This window comes from Melospiza georgiana, chromosome Z, assembly GCF_028018845.1.
Source record: "Melospiza georgiana isolate bMelGeo1 chromosome Z, bMelGeo1.pri, whole genome shotgun sequence".
NCBI lineage: Eukaryota > Metazoa > Chordata > Aves > Passeriformes > Passerellidae > Melospiza > Melospiza georgiana.
Window position 1 is genome coordinate 68,096,628 of NC_080465.1, and position 14,407 is coordinate 68,111,034.

Genomic DNA, 14,407 nt, shown 5'->3' on the forward strand with positions numbered 1-14,407 from the left:
AAAAATCAGTCACATTAGGATTACACACATAAATAAGACAAGTACCACTTGCCAAGTGATATGCATGAAAATGAATTTTCTTGCTATGGAATTATTTTTTTGAAATGTTTTCTTTAAATGGCATTAGCTAGAAAGCAGCAGAAAATATGCCCTGGTCTATACCAGGAGGTACATCTGTCTCATTCTGTTTCATCAAGCTTACATAAGTTATGTATGGCATTTTCATTATGGATAGTAGTCTGGCCTTAGAAAGATATCAATTATTATGGAATGTCTTTCATTAATTGTTTCTCTCTTGTGAGGATTTAAAAAATAGTTTGTGTTGAAAAGAGCAAATAATAAACACTTTTGTTAAGATCTCTGTAGTGTAAAATAAAATACTGCCTCTCCTAATAATTTCAGCAAGACAAAATTGGTACCATTTTAATTATGTTTAATTATGTTTAATTATTGTTTAATTATGTTCAATTATTTAATTATGCTATATGTACATTGTGCTTCTGACACCTTTGCTGGGAGGAGGAGTAACTTGCCAACATTACTGGCATTATGCAACCTGAAAAACCTGCACCCCCCAAAAAATCAGGGTGTTCAAGTTACTATCAGAAAACAAATTAAAATGCTAAACCCATTGCAAACAATATGCTTCATGTTCAGAAATTCCATTTACTCCAAAGGTGTGACCTGATTTCAGTGGGAAGTCTGTAAACAGGGGTTGAAAATCTAGGTTCTTAATATCAAAAACCTCACTCCAAAAATACGTAGGACAAAGGACGAAACTGATATTAAGAAAAGTGTGAACAAAAATGTTTTTCACAAGTCTGTCAATGTCAGTAATTTCTCTCAGTTGTCAAAACTCATGTTTACAGAAGTTAATTCAAAGATAATATCTTATGTACTAGGAAGATTTATAGGTATCTAAACATTTCTTAAAGACAAAAGTTGCTGCACTTCCTAATAACTCTCTCAATTGCATATCTGTTCTCAAGTTAAAATATGTAACAATACATATATTTATATATATACAGTTCTCTTTAAGAGAAAGTATGCACAAAATTGTGTATGTATTCAGATTGGTATATATGCAAATGCCTCTGTAATTTCTAGTGGTCCCTAATTCTAGAAGAATGGAATGCTTATGCTGTTGAAGGTCTTCATTAAAACATACATTATTCTATAATACAAGTAATATCTAGTTTAAGAAATATTTTATTAATATGGAGTTCAACAAAATGCTTAATCTCTTCAGGATTTTAGTGCTACCTCCTATCTGCGAAGCCATCCATAAGATCTCAGACTGAGTTTGCTGTTGTTGCTCACCTCAGTCTTATTTTAGATATACGTATCTCAGGCACTGGTCTTCCCCAGTAAAAAGGGACTAAAGACAACAGAAAAGGTAGCTTATCTAGAAGAAGGTGAAAAACAGTATTCCATAACAATTAAGACTCCTGGAAAGCAGAAAATACCTTAACTGAAGGTATTCTTAATAATTAATTTAAGAACCTGATTTAAGCTGAACACAGGAAAACAAATTACCTTGCTATTCTATGCAACCATTTCTTCAGGAAAGCTTTGAGATTTCAGTGTAAATTCCAGTGTAGGTACATCCCAGTTTTTAAGGATACTGCAAAGACTCACCAAGCTAGCCAATAGCATCAAGGTGCCTTCCCCCTGGAAAAGGATTTGGATGGGACAAATTTTATGTTCAGTTCAGCTGACTTGGATCAGTAAGGTGGGTGTAGTTGATGTGGTGTCTGTACATATTTCATATTCTGAAAAAATAGATCATTTTTGTATAATAGAAACAGGGTTTTTTTACTTTTTAGAAATCATAAAACTTGTACAGCAGCAGAATTAGCTGCTCTACTTTTTGCCTGTATGGCCTCATGAATCTTGAATTTGTGAGATTCATGAATGTGGCAATCATGAATAAGGCAATGAGGCAAATCAACTTTGCAAGTTGAGCAAGACTGAGTGTCCTCATCTAGAAACTGTCCATTCCTGGTGAAGGGGAATAGTTCTGACTTTCTCTGTAGAGATAAGAAATAGAGGCAGCCAATTATAAGGGCAGGCAGAAGGATTTAGGTAGAATTTAGGCTGGCAGCATCCAGGCCAGCTTTATTTATGTAACTCCTTTGTTTTGGCATCTCCTCTAACTTTATGTCTGATAGGCCAGAGCCTGGTGGTCAATTTGATATGTTTGGAGAGTTGAACATGCTCCAAATAAGGTGACTTCTATTTTTACTTTTCTTTTTTTTCCTGAGAAGTAAGGGTCCTGAGCAAAGCTCTGTCAACAGCATCTTCCACTCTCCTGCCACAACCCCCACTATGACCCATCACTTGATGATTTTATGCTTTGAGGTTTTTGGCTTTTTTTTTTTTTTTTTTTTTTTTTTTTTTTTTTTTTGAGGAGGAGGAGGGAGAGGGGAGGCCTTTTGATTTTTGTTTTGTTAAATTGTGTCATAACATGAGCTACCCTACTCAGAAAGGGCAATATTTCAGTAACTGGGAGGAGAGCTAGTGGCAAAATAAATGTCAGCAGCAAATCCAAACATCTCTTTACCTACTGTTTGTATCATAGATGCTCTTCAGTTTTAATTAACTGATCAGCACAAAAAGTGATAGTCTTCCTCTTCTTCCAGGGTCTACATCTTAGTTGTTTTGTCACCATTTTACAGAAAAAGTGCGTAAGGCAGTGCAGCATATATGGCAAAAATAAAAAGACAACCCCCTCTTGCATTAGAGTCTTGGAAAACTGTCAGTTTGTGAGTTCTGTCTTAAAGTTTCCTAGAAGAGAATTGTGCATTTGAGTTTTTGAAAGTTTAGCAGAGTAAGAATGAAAGCTTCCCTTGAAACCATTACGATATTGTCACATAGTGTTTTTCTTAGTTATTTAGTCAGCAGAGGTTGATGGTAGGACCTTCAAAGCTGTAGCATAAGCTGCATTCATTTGAGCCAACAGAGTAACCAATAACTGTGGTCAGACACTTTCCTGTACATGGGCAGTGCTTGGAGACATATTACATATATTTTGCCTCCAAGATATGCATGAGTGGAATTTAGGGTAGGTGGGCTGCTGGGCTCTGCATCTGGAGCTGGGGTGGGCTTGGTAGCCCTGCAGTTCTACAAGAATCGTAATCCTATGAAAATTTTATTTACAAAGAGGGTATTTGTTGGCTGCTGTGAAGGGAAAATCATACTGAGAAACAAGGCTTTATATAACAGAAAAGAATTCTTCTTTGCACAATGGAGACATGTCTCAGTTTAGAGACAAGTTTAGGAGAAAATACCCTAGAATAAGTGTTCCCTCTAAAATGATTCAAACAATCCCTTTCTGCCAACAGGAAACGAATACCAGTGAACAGGAAACAAATGAAAGTGAAAAAAAACCCAAATAAACAGCTGTTTATTGACAGTTTGCCCACATGGTACAGGAAAAAGGTAAAGAAATGCTAGATATTGAAATGTCAGACCTTAACTCCCCCCCCACCCTGACCCTGGAACAAAACCCAAAAATGCCAGGGAAAGAAAAAAAACAGCAGCTGGACACATAGTGGGTAGAAAATGGCATGGGCATTCAGGGAGAAAAACCAAACAAAAAACAAATATGAGATTCCAATAGCAGTTCAGGCAAACAGATGTGAACCTGGTGACTCTGGTGTCGTTCCCCTCTTCACAGCAGAGGAAGCAGGTGGGCTTGGTGTGCTTTCTCTCAGTGGCTGGGCTTTCTCTGAGGTGTGGAGCCAAAAAAGAGCAGCCCCTTGCCTTTCCTGCCAGTTCAACTGAACCCCTCTCCTGCCAGTAATCCTCTTTAATCTTACACCAAAACCAAACAGTCCAGTTCACTTTGAAAAAGATGCCAAAGGATTGCTGCTTCCACCTCTCCAAGGACATGGAAGGATAAGAAAGCTCCTTGCCTGGACTAACAAAAAAGCCAAGCTAGCCAAGCAGAAAACCCCAGATTGTACGGCACCCTGGATGCCATGGGAATGAGGCTTCGGAAAAAAAGGACATGCCAGAATGCCAAGGCGTCCTACTCTCCCAGACCCACCCTAGAGATACAGCAACCTGTATTGGGCATAAAGCAGAGGATTAGGAAATAGAGTACCATCATAAAATGACCACAAGACAGAAAGAAAATGAAGGAGTTCTTTTGTTTCTTAAATCACATCTGAGTGTATTTTCTTTCCATAAATCAACATTCTAAAGCTCATGGTGTTTTAGGGGTTTTACCTTTAGATGCTATATATAAATCCCTTTACAATGGTGGGAGTGCTATAAAAGTATGCAAACATATGCACATATGTATTTATTTAAATAAAAGTAGGGGACAGAACATGGCATATTTAAAGGCATAGGGCAACAAGAATACCCTTGGAGAGCTCTGTCTGAAGATTGCAAGGTTGGTTCTTATTTTCAGTGATGGTCTTTTCAGTTTTAGCTCATTCTCTGGAGTAAAATATTTTAATTAAATATTTTCATTGATTATATAGTCTATTCAAGATATGGTACAAAGCTAAAGCTGTAAGAAAATAATTGATAGATGTTTAATTTGGATTCATTCCAAATCCACTGAGTATCATTGCACCACAGTTTTTTCTTTACAGCTCAGCCACCATCAATCTGGACTTCTGAAAAATCAGTATAAAAGTGTCAAAGGCCCAGTTTAAATACAGGCCAATATTAGGCTGCAGTTTATGCATCAGCACAGGGGAAGAACAGGGAAACAGACACATTTTTTGACTTAAAATGTCTTCTCTGACTTCTAGAAAAATCTTAGCATATACTTGTATAAAAATAGTATTTTTCTTTTTGGTAAAAGTAAATTAGGATTTTTTTTAAAATTTCCATAAGAGAGAAAATGCCTGTATTTGATTACAACATCAACATGTGAAAATATGTGGTTCTGGATAAATATTTGTACATATATAAAGAAAAATCAGATTTGAACAGCTGAAACGGGAACAATACTTCCACTCACCATCTCCAGCAACATAAGGTAGGATGAAAGCAACTGCAGTGGTGAGCCACCCAAAACTAACAGCAACTCAGAGCAAGTAAGTCAGTCCAAGTACACATTCTACCTGATGAATAAGCCAAAACCAACCCTAAATAGGTTTATTTTCCTGTTTGAAATCTGTTGAAAGCTTCAGAGATGACTTTGAATGCCTATAGCTATTGCTTCCCTTCTGCATTAGAGGCTGGTGAACACCTTGCATCAATGTCAAGAAACGTCTGTTCATATCTTTGAGTGATTTGCTGTAGTTGACTCTGCTCCTCTGTGTATGAATAGTCTTAGAAAGTACTTTATTGGAGAAAATCACTTATAGAAAATTTTAAATAATTACTAAACACTCATGATGTGGAAATTATCATTCACAGCCATGAGCATTAAAAGTCTCATTTCAAAGTATTATTAGTCCAGCAAGAGAAAATCTTATGTTACTTATATAACCAAATAGGGATATTGATTTAGAAATAATTATTTTAGATAAAAAGTATTCATTATTTATTAAATAACAAAATATATCAAATGTGTCTTTGATATAAGTACATCAAAGATAATGGAAGACAATTTGCAAAGATATTTGGGATGATGCTTCACCATAGCCATATACAGTTAGTTGGGGAAATTTGTTTCATTTATCAATCCAGTCAGAGTACAACAATGGGAAAAAAACCAACAAATCTCAAAACACCTTCTCTCCAATCTTACCCTCTTGCTACCATGGGAAGCTCATATATTTCTGCACCTGACAGTCTTCAAGGAAACTCTTCAGAACTTCATACCTACGAAGACAATTGCTCTCCCTGCCTTGTGGGCTTGTCCTGGAGATGTGTATGGAAAGGCAAGGTATGAATAGGTTACTTTTAGGTCTGTTTTCCTCATCTCTAGTTTATTTTCAAAATTGTCAGCTGGGATGTGATGACTCATAACCATGCTTTCTTCAGAAATCTTCCACAGCTGATTTCTGTCAGCTTCATAAGTATCTAATGGATGAAAAGCACCCTGTTGACATTGCTCCCAGGAGTTTAGACTTCCTATACTTGCAGATTTGTCATCCTGAACAGTGTATTTGTGTGAAACAGCACCATTGCAAAAGACTGTGTAAGTTAAAAGTTTCACTTTTGAGTGTGAGTTGACCTTTGAATCTCTTTCAATGAAACCTACTCCTGCAAGATCTATCCATAACACTTGACTTCGATCTTATTTCTCCTACATAGGAAAAGCGTCTAGAGTGAGATCTTGAAGGGATTCTTAGGTAACTCACATTAAAGTTCTGTAAAACAAGTGGTTTACAGGATATCCTTCATCCTATGTCTTCTCAGGGAGACACTAGGGTGACTGACTCGGGTCATGTTGATGGTTGCCTCTTGGTGAGGGCTCATGGTGGGCAGCCAACAGGAAGGAACTCCTGTCTTCTGCAGAGGAAGATGTTGCATAGACTGCCTGTTCAGTGTGGTGATTTCTGTGCCAACCACACACATAGCAAGACAGAAGCTAGCATAATAGTATGCATGACATGACAAAGTCGTTTAGATTCTTTAAAATATCATTTATAGTTATTGTGAAACTATTGCCTGATAAGGTTTGATTTGCGAAAGACAGCACACAGAACATTGGTAGGGGTGTGTGTGCAGAACTCACTGACAGTTTGGTAGTTTGAGTGATGCCTGGACAATTCTGAGCCCCCATATGCATATTCCCAGACTGTATCTGTCAGCTTTTATAGAAAGTACCCCACAAAAAAAAGTGCCATGAAAACCATAAACAACTGCTATTTCCATATATGAAAGATAACCGGACTACACAAGAAACAATTGGAACAAAATGATTGTAACAACAAAAAATGTGTAAAACATCTTTTTAAGCAAAATAGGGAGATACAAACAAAGCTGCATGAATTAATTTTGGCAGCTACCAGAAAGGCCTGGACAAATTCTTAGAGGTAATATTTCCTCTCTTATATTGTGGAGATATTTTATTTATGATGCATCATGTTGATCAGATGTAACCAAGTTTTCCACTGGAAATGCTCTTTAACAAGTAATGAGGACAGCATCATGTTCCTTAAGAATGGTGTGAGAATACCCTCCTTTGAGAAAGAAAATAACTTTTTGCATTCTCGTTTCTATGGGAAGGTGATGATGGTGGTATTATAAAAGTTGAGCACTACTAAAATCTTGTTTAGAAAAATAATTAATTATATTGTATTTGAATAATTCCACTATTTCCACAAAATTTTAGAAATTACCAAAATGGTTAATCTCCCATGTAGGAATCTTTCAGCAGGGAAGGTACTTAATATTAGAGAATCACAAGATGAAGTTCAAGCTTCATCTAGATTATTCCTTCCTTTTTATACCCTAGAATTCTACTGAAGGAAAAGACTTTTATTTTTTTTAAGAATTCATGCTTCCTGCAAAGTGGACCCACTGGCAGCAGCCAGAGGGACATTTTTTCCCTTTCAAGTGGACGACTTTAAGGACTTTATCACCTACTTCTGGAGAGCAACCTTCCCTCTCACTGGCAGATCCATGAAATCAGTGGAAATCTGGATGAATCAGACTGAAATTTCCATAACAAAACTGAACAAACTGCTGCAAGTATAAGGACAACCAGATGTAATAACATAGTAAGAGGATACAGTCTCCTGATTTTCAGATGCAAGGCAAACAGAAATCTTTGGAATTGAAACCTGGCTGTCCATGTTGAGCCATATCAGCCAAATTAAGCAGTTTACAATATTACTTTATCAAGCTACCTATATAGTTAGGCATATAGCAGATATCTCATGTGTTGTAAATAAACAAGAAATAAAATAAAATTTTAATAATAGTATTTTATTTTAATAATAAAATACACATTCTTAATTGTTACATGCCACTAATGTGTTTGACTAAAATGTCAGCATAAAAATCAAAAGTGAAAGACTTTTGGAGGTAGTTTAGACATTGACTTCTTATTTTCTCAAGCAATAATAAATCTGTAATTATTTTATCATCAAGACCTTAGATCTGATTTAATGTTGAATTATATTGAAAAATCAAATGTTAATACTGGATAGAGGGAAAACTTTAAAGAATAGAAAATGTTTTCTCTGTATATAGGTTTGCTTTGTCACCATGCTGCATTCTATATCAGAAAAAGGGCTAAATGCATAATAAGATTACGCACATGAGGTGAAATCAGCAAAAGTATGGTGGAGGAGGGGAAAATTTAAACCATGGCCATAAGTGAAACAACAAAGTAGTAGAGAATTGAAGTGTTTGGTGCCAGCTCATTTCAGTTTATTTTTCTGTCACACTTTTGAATGGGTAGACTGAAAGACCAGAAATGAAAAGATCCCTTTCTGGACCAGAAGGATTGATAGTGTTCTTTAACAGACTGTCCAGATATGTCTCTCTGACCCACAGCTATTTGTTTATTTGCTTTTATGTTTTTAAAATAGAATCAGCATGGTAATAGCTAGCAGCAGTAATAGAGGGGAGAGAGAGAACCCCTGCTCTGTGCTTTGGTGAGAGTGCTGTTTTGCAGCCGTGCTGCACTGCCTTGATGTCAGCCCCCACTTTCAGCCATCATGGAAGCTCCAAGTACCACTATGAGCTCAGAGTACAAATATGAATTACAAATTCATGTATCTTACTTCACTGCCTCCTTTCCCCTCTTCCAATTAATGTAGTCTAAAAATATCCTCCATTCTAAATTGCTTTACTGCTGATGTCTTGTAAAAGCACTATGGTTATTGACAGAAGAAAATAGAACCTCAAGCTCCAGAATGAATAATCTTTAAGCTTCAGAATACTGTTAATGTGAACTGTTCTGCATTTGACTGCAAATTAACTATCTTTTTGAAAGATATTGATCTCACTTAAAAATGCAGCACGCCCACATTAAGAGCAATACTCTTTTACTTACAGAGAACTTATGAGGAAAATCCTGTTACTTCAAACAAAAATAAGAGGGAAAAGTAGATGCTACATATGCACATGTTGTGATATTCTTTTATTGCTGTAGCTCAGTAAACATACTTTATATCAGCTTCTGAAAAAGTAACATAAATTATTTCTTCACAAGTGGATCTCAAAAAAAAGCGGGAGAAGAAAACTGCACAGAACTAGTACATGGAATTAATATTAAAATTATTTTTAAATTTTAGAGCCAGATTCAGTAAATTTACTTACAAGAAACTACTCAGATCAGTAATTTATTGATTTACTCAGATAAGAATTGCAACTTGCAAGAATTTACAGATAAAAGTCCAAGTCTGTTAATATTTAGAAAATAAGATATTTAGATACATGAAATCTTGCTCTTCACAAAAAGGAAATATTCATTTGGCAATAGTAAACTAATGAAAGGCTTTCTTAAAGAAGTGAAAATTAGATAAGTAGGGATTGCTTCCTTTGAACTAGCTAAATCCTTTCTTTACTCTCTACCAAAAGAAAAATTAAGATGAGTAACTCCTTCTCTAACACTTTAACTCTTTTGCAAAAAACCTTATCACTGCCCATATCAGTGTGTGGCTTAATCAGCACAACTGACAAGGATTTATGAACACTTTAATTTCAAATGCATTTACATACACATACATATATATATACACACTCATTTTATTCAAGCTATTTTACACAAACAGAACCTTAAGTAGTTGAAGTACTAAAAAAGTCAATCAACATACTTTTCATATATCTGTAAGTCCATAAACCTCTTAAAATTTTGTCTTAAAAAAAAAAACCCCAAACAGCTAAATTATGGAAATACAGAATATTTACCAAATATATATATATTGATTTTTTATTCAAAATTCCTGCAAAACTGCAGGCCTACCAGTGATATAAACTGTAGTAACAGGAAAAAAGCAGAACACACGAACTTGTAAATAAATCTGTGAATAACAAGAAGCAGGGATGCTAAGATTATGAATTTTATCAGTACAAGCCTTTGCTTGTAAACTGTAAGGGAGGCAGTTGAGAGATGCAATAACTGCCAGCTTTGCAGAGGGGAGTGTTTGTATGTGTGTGTGGTAGGACACAAAGAAGGAAGAGAAACAGAGGTAGAACATGTAGCCACAATAAAGCATAATCACATTACTGAGCATTTGTGTCTGCCCTGTCCCTCTGTATCCTACTGCTATCAGTACTGCCAGCAGGGTCACAGAAGCAGATGATTGTCTGCTTGTTTTTAATTCATGTATTGCTTGTTTTTAATTCATGTATTCTTTGACATAGGAAAAAATTGTAACTTCAAGTACAGGGGAAAACTGAATATTTAATGCAATTTCCAAGATACAGCAGTGCATCACGTTTCATAGGCTGCTTGCCAATCATAAAATACTGGCATACATCTTAGTTACTTAGCATGGCCTATTAGGAGTGAATTAGTATCACTAACTACAATTTATCTTTTAACAACAGCATATTTAAAAAAATTACAATTTTAGAGACATAAGATGAAAGTGAGCCCAGAGCTGTTCATTGCTGTTATTTGGCTCCATAGAGGACTGTTTTTTGAAAGTATAGGGTATCTTTTTCTTTATTTGGTGGATGTTGGGGCTTTAATGAAGAGTGACTGAGTTGGCTTAACAACAAGAAGGAGGGCTGAATGTGTTTTTTGCAAGAGAATAAACACCTTCCAGAGCTCTTAAATCCACACTATATATAGTGCATGTCCTGAGTGTCTTTTGTTTTCCATGTATTTTGTAGGCTTTTAGCATTAGATTTGTTTTCTCTGCATCAAATATCAAGTTAATTTACAAGGTATTATTACTGGTGTGTTTTCCTTGGTTTGTAGTTTTCCATGAAAGGTAGGCAGCTGAGACTGAGTCTTGGAGTGAGGGGGAGATACAGGACAAAAGTGTGTGCCCATGCTTGTAAATTGGCTGTCCGTGTGACAGAGCTAGGAAAACTTCCCATCCTCATTTGTACCCTGAAGACGATCCATGATAAAACACAATGGATTTCCACATGGGATTTAGACTTGACATTTTTTATTTAGTTCACAAACCTCTCAAAGGAAAGTTTGTTTTCCCTTCATAGATGGAAAAATCCTCTAAGATAAATAAAGCTGGTTTAGCAGCAGTAGTAAGTAAATATCTTGGTTATATTCCTTACAAATTTATCTTATGTGATAAAAACGCAGATTCTTGCCATCAAACTGTTGTATTTTGCTCCTTGGCAATTCAAAAGAAACGTCTATCAACATCTACCATGTTCCTGTTGAAAAAGTCTCCATTTAATTCCAGAAGTTTATTTGCCATAAATAAAATTCTTAATTATGGTTTTAGAGGGAAATTAAAACAATCTTGAAGATATATGTGACACAGATTTTACATATTTCTATCTTTATGTAGGGAGAGGCAATTTTCCACTGGCTCAGTTAGGTTGCACATGGGGAGGGGTGAGGGGCACGGAGACAGAGATACTTGCCCCCAGACGTTTGTGCGGCACTGAGGGTTTTATTTCGCCAGCCTACCCTTTATAAAGATTTTTGAAAGACACAGTCTGGATTTTCTCATCGGTCCATGCCCCCTCGGGATCTGGCCAGTGAAATGCCTGCAGCTTCGTAAGAGCTCTGACTGGGAGAAGCCCCTGTCAGCGAATCCTGGGGCCTGGTATATGATATCCAGTAACACCAGATCTTCCTTTTTATTGAGAGATAGTACAGTGCTTTGACATCTTACTAATTTAAAGTAAAACATTACAGTTTTTACCAGTGCTGCTCTCCAAAAGGCTCTCCCAGGAACTCTGATGCCAAGACCTTCTGTTACTTGTTCAGTGGCTTTTCAGGATCAGGGCATTAGCAGGCATATCCACTTAAATGTGGATTCCAAATCTTCAGTTTTTTCTGAACAGCTCCTGAAACTTAGCTTGGTCCAAAGAGTGAGAACAGAGTCTCTGTGCTGCTCCTACAAGAACTAGTGTATGCTAACAGAAAAAAATATGCCCAGAGAGCACACAGAGACACAGCCTTAGTGTTATTATGTTTTATTCAATAACTTTGTGATGAAATAGATTATCCAGAAGCCATGCCTTGATATTAATTTTGGCCCCGTGTCTGTAAGGCACTAAATGTTTTTGCAGGACTCTTTCTTGTGACTGTACAGAGGTCTCTGGGCATAGAACCTTTGTGAACAGGGAGGAGATGGTGGTAAACCTTGGTCACTCCTTCTGTGGCTGATAAAAGCTCAATATCTATTCAAACAGAGAAAATTCCTATAGTTACATCTATGCATATCCACATATTCTGAAGCACATGTTTAAGACATTAATTTGATCTTCAAAGATCCTCTGGCATATTATAAATTTTAGCCATTTTGAAAATGCAGTGTTTGGGGGGACCATATTGGTCTGCGCAGTTGGGAGGCTCATGTACCTATGCCCTTGTGCAGATATGTGAACACCTCCACAAGCCTGAGTCCTTAGGTGCAAAATATTCCCTCCTTTCATATGAGTAACACAGCTGTAAATTATATTTGCAATGTGTCACGGTCAGGTTTACACATGGCCACAAATAAATGTAAAATGCCTGATTTGACATCCCTGTCTAATGCAAAGTGAAAACTTTCCACATTGTTTTATTACCTTCTGGCTAATTTCCCCTATTAAATCTAAGACCTTGCACAATAATGAAAGATTTTCAGTGAACTCTATCACTCTTGTTCCACAAGGAGGACAGAATTGTGTTGGTGTCCATTAAAAATACCATGCCATTAATGAATGGTAATATCATTCATTAATGGTATGGTATTTTTAATGGAAATACCATACAATTAATGAATAAAGGAAAAAATTTTTCAAAGTACAAATGCAGTGGTGTATTTATGTATTTAAGAGACACAATGAAATGTATTCTTGAAATATATGAACAGTAAATAAGTTTTACTAAAAACATACACAATTAAAATTGTGTTCTCCCTTTTATGTGGTCTACAACATTTTTTCTGTTTAGCGATATGAGAATAGAATAATTTCTCATAAGACTGAAAGATTCATAGAATACTGATATCGCATGTTTTACTAGTGAATATTTGGAGGCATTTAGCAGTGTAAATAACAAAGATTTTGTTTTGCAAATTAATTAATTCTGCAACAATATCCAGTAACACTGTTATTTGCAATGTAACAGGCAATTTAAATAGTAAATAGAATAGTAAATAGAATAATAAATAGTAAATAGAAAACTATGTAAAAACATCGTTTTCTCAAGCTTTCTGTTGTATGCTATTGTGTGGTAAATATCCACTGATACTTTGAGGTCTCAGAATGCTTTACACCTTCATTTACAAGTCACTTTACTAACCTTAACTGAAACCATGAATTTGAAGATATAGCTGGTGTGCTAGATATAGATATAGATATAGATATAGAACTCAAAATACCAAGAAAAAAAAGGTTCTAATTAGTAACTAAGCAGTAATTTTTTAGACTATGTCTCAGTTAATTTCTCCACTAAAAATGCATCCAAACATCTATGACATACAACAGATTTGGAATGTAATTGCAGTTTGCCATAGCAGCAAATGTATCTTTCTGTAGTTAAAATAAAAATGAGAGGAAAAACTTGCTCAATTATTCTATCAGGTGGGTAATTATTATTGAAGTAATTAGATAGATCAAATTCATTTCAGAAATTAGCCCAATTCATCAGATTGTTTTACTCTTGATTATTATCTGCAGGGAATAGAACAATCACATATAAAATACCTACAGGAACACTTTTTCTCATTGCACACAAATAATCTGCTTTGAGATAATGCACACCAGATATGCATTAAAAACCTGAAGCCTTAAAAAGTAGTATGCTAGTAAAATATTTGAATTTTAAAACATTTTGTTCAAATTGCTACCAGCTCACACTGTTCTCAGGAGAGGTCAAGGAAATATTAAAAATACTATAGAAATAAAAAGAATAAGGTATCTGTCACTCTCATTTAAATTGATGTATGTTCCTGTCCCACAAATGTCATATGGGATAATCCTGAAAAATTACCATAAATATCCAGAACTATGCATATTTATGATGGTACTTTGCATAGCACCAGTAGCCATTTGCATGGGAGGACTGTGAATGGGGGCGGATGGGTGAAACCTGAACAGTCAAGAGGACAAAATTTATTACCAGCATCCTATAAACTGTCTCAGCAACACTTTTGTTTTGCTTATTTTACAAAACCAAAGCAATTTGCCTCGCACCACTCCTGTGATGTTTTCAATTTGCTGGCAGTTTAGTGCTCCATACTTAGCCAGAAAAATTTAGCCTAGATAAGTTTCTGAGGGATACCCATGTTAAATAGAAATATCTTTTCCTATTACTGACAGCTGTAAAGAAATCCAAGGAATATTAATAATGCTAGAAAAATCACCAGAGCAACTTTGCAAGATACTGAGTACCTTGAAGCTAATC

At 35.7% G+C, this 14,407-nt stretch overlaps 1 long non-coding RNA gene across 3 annotated transcripts in view; it reads left to right on the forward strand.

Annotated features, from left to right (window-relative positions):
• LOC131096014 (uncharacterized) overlaps nt 1-14,407 on the forward strand; it is a 104,517-nt gene that overhangs the window by 40,729 nt on the left and 49,381 nt on the right. The window lies entirely within an intron of this gene.